Here is a 6,915-nt window from a genome sequence, read left to right as displayed (position 1 = left end):
CAATTTTTTCACCCCGCTCATTAGTGTAAATATATATATATATATATGATGATGATGATGATGATGTGTAATCCTAGTAAGTGTCTAATTCTAATTGTGACTCACAAAATTAGACTTATATCAAGTTTTATCGTAAGAAAAAAAAAATATAATGAGAAAATAAAAAGCAATAATTTACTAACCATAATAGATCAATTTTTCCCATAAACTGAGTCGGCTTCCACTTTTGAATGCAAAACGGTTATTGGCCAATGCTACTAAGGGGATATACCTGTCGATGTCTGTAGCCATAGCCAATTCTGGGTAAAGTTGAATTAAATCCCACGCAATATCTATATATAATAGAAGTATGAAAAAGAACATTGTAAGTATACATACAAAATTTGTAACAAAAAAAAAAAATCACACAACGAAAAATTGTACCAAATCTGTTGTAATAAAAACCGAGAGAAATAAGTTGAGCGGCTTCGACAACTCTTAATGTTTGGGGTGGAGTAAGGGAATAAAGATAACGAGCCATTTTTTCCCCTTTAGGCTTCCATTGGGCCACTACAACGTTGTAGGTATCGTGACACCTTATTAATTTGGGGTTTTTTTTAAGCATGCATTCAGCTACTTCAACCCTTTCTGGATAACAATTTACTAAATGATAAAAAGCTGTGGCACCGGAACAGTCTTGTATTTCCAAGTCTTCCCTTGCCATTAAATCCACCAACTGTTGTATAATGCGCACGATGCAGCTCATGATATTCAGGATTGCATAGTGAAGAACTGTACCATTCTTAAAATGATCATGCTGCACCACAAATGGAATTTTTGCATTCCCTGCCAGCTTGCGATGTTGGCGAAGAAACTTGATCACATTATCCCAATCATTAGACTTCACATATTTGACGAAAGTTTCAGAGATATCCTCGGCATTGCTCTGATCATGTTCTGCATGCCGTGTTTGTTACTTGCTAAATTTCCCATAATCGCATAAAAATAATTAAATACAATGTGAAAACAAATGGGAAAATCTACGGAAAATTTAACAAAATAATCCTACATTGAAAAATAATAAACAATATATAAAAGAGATTACACCCCTAATTAATATTACCGAGGTCTATTGGTGATGTAAGTGGTTTTCCATACTATTACTATTAAATAGAAGGGGTTTTTGAACATTAGTCCATGCAAAAGATTAGAATTATAAAAAAAAAAAAAACTTGGTGCTAGATTACATATTCAATTTAATCCCTTAAAGTGTACTTTTATTAAAATTTATATTCTATTTTTGTTATTTAATGTCTCCACATTAAAATTTTAATTTTTTTAATATGCACATATTTTGTTCCAAAAAAAAATATGCAAATATTAATTCTTTATATATGAACATAAATAAGAAAATATTAAAAGAAATTAGTGACACAATATGTAAATACATAAGTGTACAAAAATGACTATACCGAAATGTTTGTACAGACGTATATATTATGAACCTAAACGTATGTACTGAAATGTATTATATTGAATTAATGCACCTAAATATTAATTCCGAAATGTACGTATCGAAATGTATTATATTGAATTAATGTACTGAAATATACATACCGAAATGTATTATATTGAATTAATGTACCTATATATTTGCATCAATGGATATAAATATATCAAATGAATTAATGTACATAAAAAGAAGATTATACATAAATAAATTAATTTACAGAAATAAAGATCATTAATTATTATTAAATATAATTATATACAAGTATTAATTTGTATAGATATATACCTCCAGTGACAGTGAGAACTTCTTCCAATGCCGGATCTGGTGTAGCACCATGATCGATCGGAGTTGGATACACTTCGCCAACTAACATGTCCTCTGAAAACGAGAATTTTTTTTTATTTTTTTATGTTAAGATGACAGATGTTATCATTCAATTCTTAATTTTCTTTTTCTTTTCCCTTCATATATACAAATGCATATGCGTGTGAAAATAATTACAAAATATTCCTCATCAACTTTTCATGTATGTACGTACGTCTTTCATGTGATGCTCTTTCATGTAATGGTTCATATCGCTTCATATCAATTCAAATTAATATTCAACGAGATTTTATGTTATAGAGCATTATGAAAGAACAAAAATGAATCAAAGTTAGCTGTCTAACACCACTTGAGGAGGGCAAGTGCCATAGTGAAAATCAAGCACCCTTGTGGCCCTCCTTAACCAAATTTGAGGCTTCCTTTTCTCCTCAGAACCCCACCTAACTATTGACAAAAAAAAAAAAAAACGACATTACTCTATATAAATGCTAAGAACAAGAGAAGAAATCATAGTATGTGTGTTTATATTTTGAAAACAAGGCAATCAACAAGACCCAAGAACGAAAACAAATCAAAGTCCCGATTTGACAAGGAAGAAACTACAATCCAAAATATAAACAATTTTGAAAATATAAGTCTCCAAAATGGTTACAAGATTTGGAAGATGAAAAGAAAAAATTAAATCAAATGAGAGAAGTGGAGAGAAATTTATAGAAACTTGAAAGAATCTCATTCTGGCATGAGAAGAGAAATTTGAACAACTACTAACACAAGTAAGAAAATCTTCTCACAAAAGAAAAGGACCAAAGTAAAGTATAAAATCGGGTAAGGCTCCAATGCTATGTATCATTCAATGTTACGGGGTGTTCCATCCATTAGCTTTGATTTCCACAGTTATTTAGATCTTTTATTTTTAATCTCAGCATTTCATTTTCTTTATCTTTCTTTTTTTGGTCTACTTGCACCTTTTTACAAATTTACTTAATCAACACTTATGTAATTCCTACTGATGATTGAATTATTACTTAAGTGTTGATTACCTTCCTATTGGTGACGTATCATTTGGTTGCAAATTTAGTTTAATAATGTTTGGTCTCCCTATCATTATCCTTTCATTTAACATTCCAAACAAACAAATACAGACGGTCGATTGGGGACAATGTTGTAGTGACCTAGAAAATGATCTGGAGTGAATTTGCTCCAACAAGGGAACTATAGTAAACTCTTAAACAGCTACCACATGTACCAAAACTACACACGCCGCCATACTAATCTAACACAAAACGATAGATGCAACAGATTTGTAGCAGTGACCATAAGTCAACACCGAACAGTAAGGCGCAACCTATACCACAAAACGATAGATGCAACACATTTGTATTAGTGACTACAACAAGTCATCACCGAATAACGTGGCCACATAAAGTCATCACGGAGAAGCGATAACAGGCTTGATCCCGAGATCCTCCAAACACCAGGATAGGCACGTGTTGGCCGACACCTGAAGGTGATGAAGTCATACTAACATGCATGAGAACTAGGAAGAAATAGCGAACATAAATAAAACTCGTAGATTTAACTATAATGAATATGCAATTGTGGAACGTGTTCATAGCATACAACTAAACTAGAACATTGAAGAAGAATATTATAAAAATGTACGAACAAAGGAAAAAGTCCTACACCGAGAGGACTCGAAGATATTGATGCAGGAGTGTCTTGACGCCAAGATTGTACACCTCGATTCTAAGTCCTGAGGGGGCGCAAAACAAAACATGAGTGGACCAAGTTTATATATGTAATACTAAAACAGTTATTCTTCAACGTACTAACCCCCAGTTTATGAAAACTCATATAACATAATAAGTAATAGGTTTTTCGAAAACCATAGCATGCCATAAAACCATCATAAAACATATATCATATATAGTATGTTGAGCAGTGGTATCACAATCTCCCGAAGGTCATATATAAATATCTTTCACCTGAAGGCACTACATCGGTTGATGATACCAATACGGACTACCCATTTCAATTGTTGTGCCTTCCCGAAGCCATATATAAATATCTTCTGTTCGAAGGCAATACATTGCTCGGCCGAAGCCATATATAAATATCTTTTGCCCGAAGGCACTACATTGCCTGATCGAAGCCATATATAAGTATCATTCGCCCGTAGACACATAGTATGAATAACCACTAAGTAAGCACATAAAATCATGAACATAATCTTTCCAAAATATATCTCATCGAAGCCCAATAGCTCAAACATCATATCATAAATCATAGGAGCGTTCTAGCTCAAATCATTATAAAAAACCATATTCAATAGTATATAAACATAACTATTTCAAAGAACGTAAATCCGCTAAAGCATGATATTTCATAAAGCGTAAATCTGATTTACTCATAAACATTTCATAAAACGTAGCCATAAGATCATGCTTTTCATGTATGCATTTCTAATAGAAAAATCATGCATTTGGGAAGTGGTCCACTCATAGATACTTCGTCGTTGAAAAGTCGTGCAAACTAGAGAAGACGGAAACGCCACTAACAAGCGCACCTAAGCACATAAAGGAACCAATTAATAAAACTCTTAAAAATGATTAAATTTTGGAAAACGGAGTGCGGATTTGAAATCAGAGCATCGAATTACCCTAAGAGGGGTCCCAAGCAGATTTCATAAAAGTCAACAGGAATATTTCAGAAATATTCTAGAGAATATTCCCTAACAGAATTTCATAGAATATTCCCTACCGAAATATTCCATTGGATCGGGTCGAATCCGGGTCAACAGGTCGGGTTGACCCGGTTCGTCGAAAACCCACCGGAAACTTGATTTTTGGTTTAAAATCTGGGCAATATTCAAAGCTTCGTAACTTTCTTCGTTTCTTAACCATATTCAACCCATAATATATCAAAACGAAGCTAGAAAAGTGTAGAACAAGATTATACCTATTTGGAAGCCTAATGGTTACCGGAGATGGCTGGAAAATGGCCTGAAAGGTGACAAGTCCGTGGGAAAACTAGGGAACTCGCCGAAAATTGGGTAAACTTTAAACGTTCAAACTTCTTCAATACTTAACGAAATTGAGTGATTCAAAAATGAAAATCATACTTCTCGACGAGACGAAGAGAATGGTACCTTTCTGAAAGGCTAACTCGATGCGCTTTGGCCAGAAAATGGCCTGAAAGGTTGCAGCCCGACTTGGGTTTCGATCTCGATGATCCAGAAGGAAGTTCGAGGTAAGGTTGGTTGTTCTGGGCTCGTGAGAGCGTGACAAAGCTCGTGGTGCTCTTGGTTTGGGGGTGGTGGGAGTGTTATCGTTGTTGTGTTTGTGTACTTTTCCGTAGAGGGGAGGTTAGAGAGAGATGAGAGAAATGAGAGAAGAGAGAGATGGGTCCATGGGAAGGAGAATGAGGGAAAATAGAAAAAGAGAGGGAGGACCGGGTGATAAAAACAAAGGAGTGGGCTCCACTAACACACCAAATAAGACCAAAAAGCAATCATTTGAAATAAGTCTCCCAACCAAAGTGAAATTACAAAATTGCCCTTGATGTTTTGTAAAATCCGAGACGGGTCGTTACAAGCGATACCATGTAAAGTTATCGTTGGTAGACGAAACCACATAACTCATCACTCAAGGCGAAAACTACATCCAACCAATGTTGTAGTGCAATCCAACACTTGCTAGGCAAGATACCGAAACTAAACTTAACTACTCCACGAAGAAAATCACTTGTCTGCTCATTCCAATGTAGGACTAGGACACTCTAGCAAAGCTACATGCAATGTCAATGCTCAAGTTCGATCTGCAAATCTACGAACCAAGTTCGAAGACTTCAAAAACATATAAAAATACAAAATTGCTCATCATCATTGAATTTAATAAATAAAAAAAAATAGTTAGAAAATTATATTCCACATGAAGCTGGTGGTAGATTTGTGACAGATGTGATATATATTGGACATATTTGATAAGTGGAGCCTTCTTTGCTCCTCCCATCACGCATACGGCAGGTTTGATTTTCTTTTTTTGAGTAAAAGTAAAAAAATAGTTAGAAAATTATATTCCATATGAAGCTGGTGGTAGATTAGTGACAGATGTGATATATATTAGACATATTTGACAAGTGGAGCCTTCTTTGCTCCTCCCATCACGCATACGGCCGGTTTGATTTTCTTTTTTTGAGTAAAAGCATCTCCAGTGTAGGATTTTGAATAGGCAAACTCATTTTGATGAGCAATGTAAGTCAAAATTAACTTCGATGGTATAGGCAATTGATGCCTACACCTCAAAAGTAGGCAATATTTTCAACCATTGCTAGACAATATTTTCAACCATTGCTAGATTTTCAATATAAGGATTAGACAAAGGTGTGAGACTAAAAAGAGTGTTTAAAATTTCTTTAATTTTTACTAGACTACAAGTAGGCAAATCGGGCCGACAACACTTTTTATGGGTTAAAACCTTTATGGTCACCGTGTATGGTTAAAATCTATTTTAATTACTATGTTTTTATTTAGTCAACATGATCATTGTGTTTTCCAACCTTTACAATTTGAGTCACTTTCTATTGAGAAATATATTCATTTACATATTAAAAATGAATAGAAAAGTACTAATAATTTCTCGAGAACTTCGGAAATTTTGTACAAAGAGTGAGCTCAGGCTAGTAAAAATTGAATGAAAGGGGACACATAAAGCCACCGGTCTCCTTCCTAGAAAGCAAAATGAGAGCTTGCGATTTAGACAAATGACGTATGTGTTCGTATTTCGGGCATATTGAAAAATCTCTCAGAATTAAAACGACCACGACAATAAAAAAGTGAAAAATGTCAAAAGCAGCAAAACTGAAGCAAAGTGTGGAGGGTTAGTTATCTCTGAAGGAACTCACTAACTCGTTATAGCGAACAATGCCACCAAAAGCAAATTCTTTTTGAAGGGTGTTTGGGTTAAAACTTGAACTTTGGGCTCAAAAGAAAGTTGGCCCAACAAGAAGACTAGGAGGAAAGGAGCCCGAAGCTCAGCCAAAGCCCAGAAGGTAGAAAAGGGCTTTTCCCGACTAGGTGCAGATCATTTGAACCACTTGTT

At 34.5% G+C, this 6,915-nt stretch overlaps 1 long non-coding RNA gene across 1 annotated transcript; it reads right to left on the bottom strand.

Annotated features, from left to right (window-relative positions):
- Positions 1-3,373: 3,373 nt before the first annotated feature.
- On the bottom strand, positions 3,374-5,330 carry LOC114822528 (uncharacterized). The gene is made up of 2 exons (XR_003770541.2): positions 4,965-5,330; positions 3,374-3,569 (listed from the first exon to the last, which is right to left on the bottom strand). It is a non-coding gene; the product is annotated as an uncharacterized lncRNA (long non-coding RNA).
- Between the last annotated feature and the right edge of the window lie 1,585 nt (positions 5,331-6,915).

The sequence above is a fragment of the Malus domestica genome, chromosome 17 (genome assembly GCF_042453785.1).
Source record: "Malus domestica chromosome 17, GDT2T_hap1".
Lineage (NCBI taxonomy): Eukaryota > Viridiplantae > Streptophyta > Magnoliopsida > Rosales > Rosaceae > Malus > Malus domestica.
This window is presented reverse-complemented; position numbering and strand designations above follow the sequence as displayed.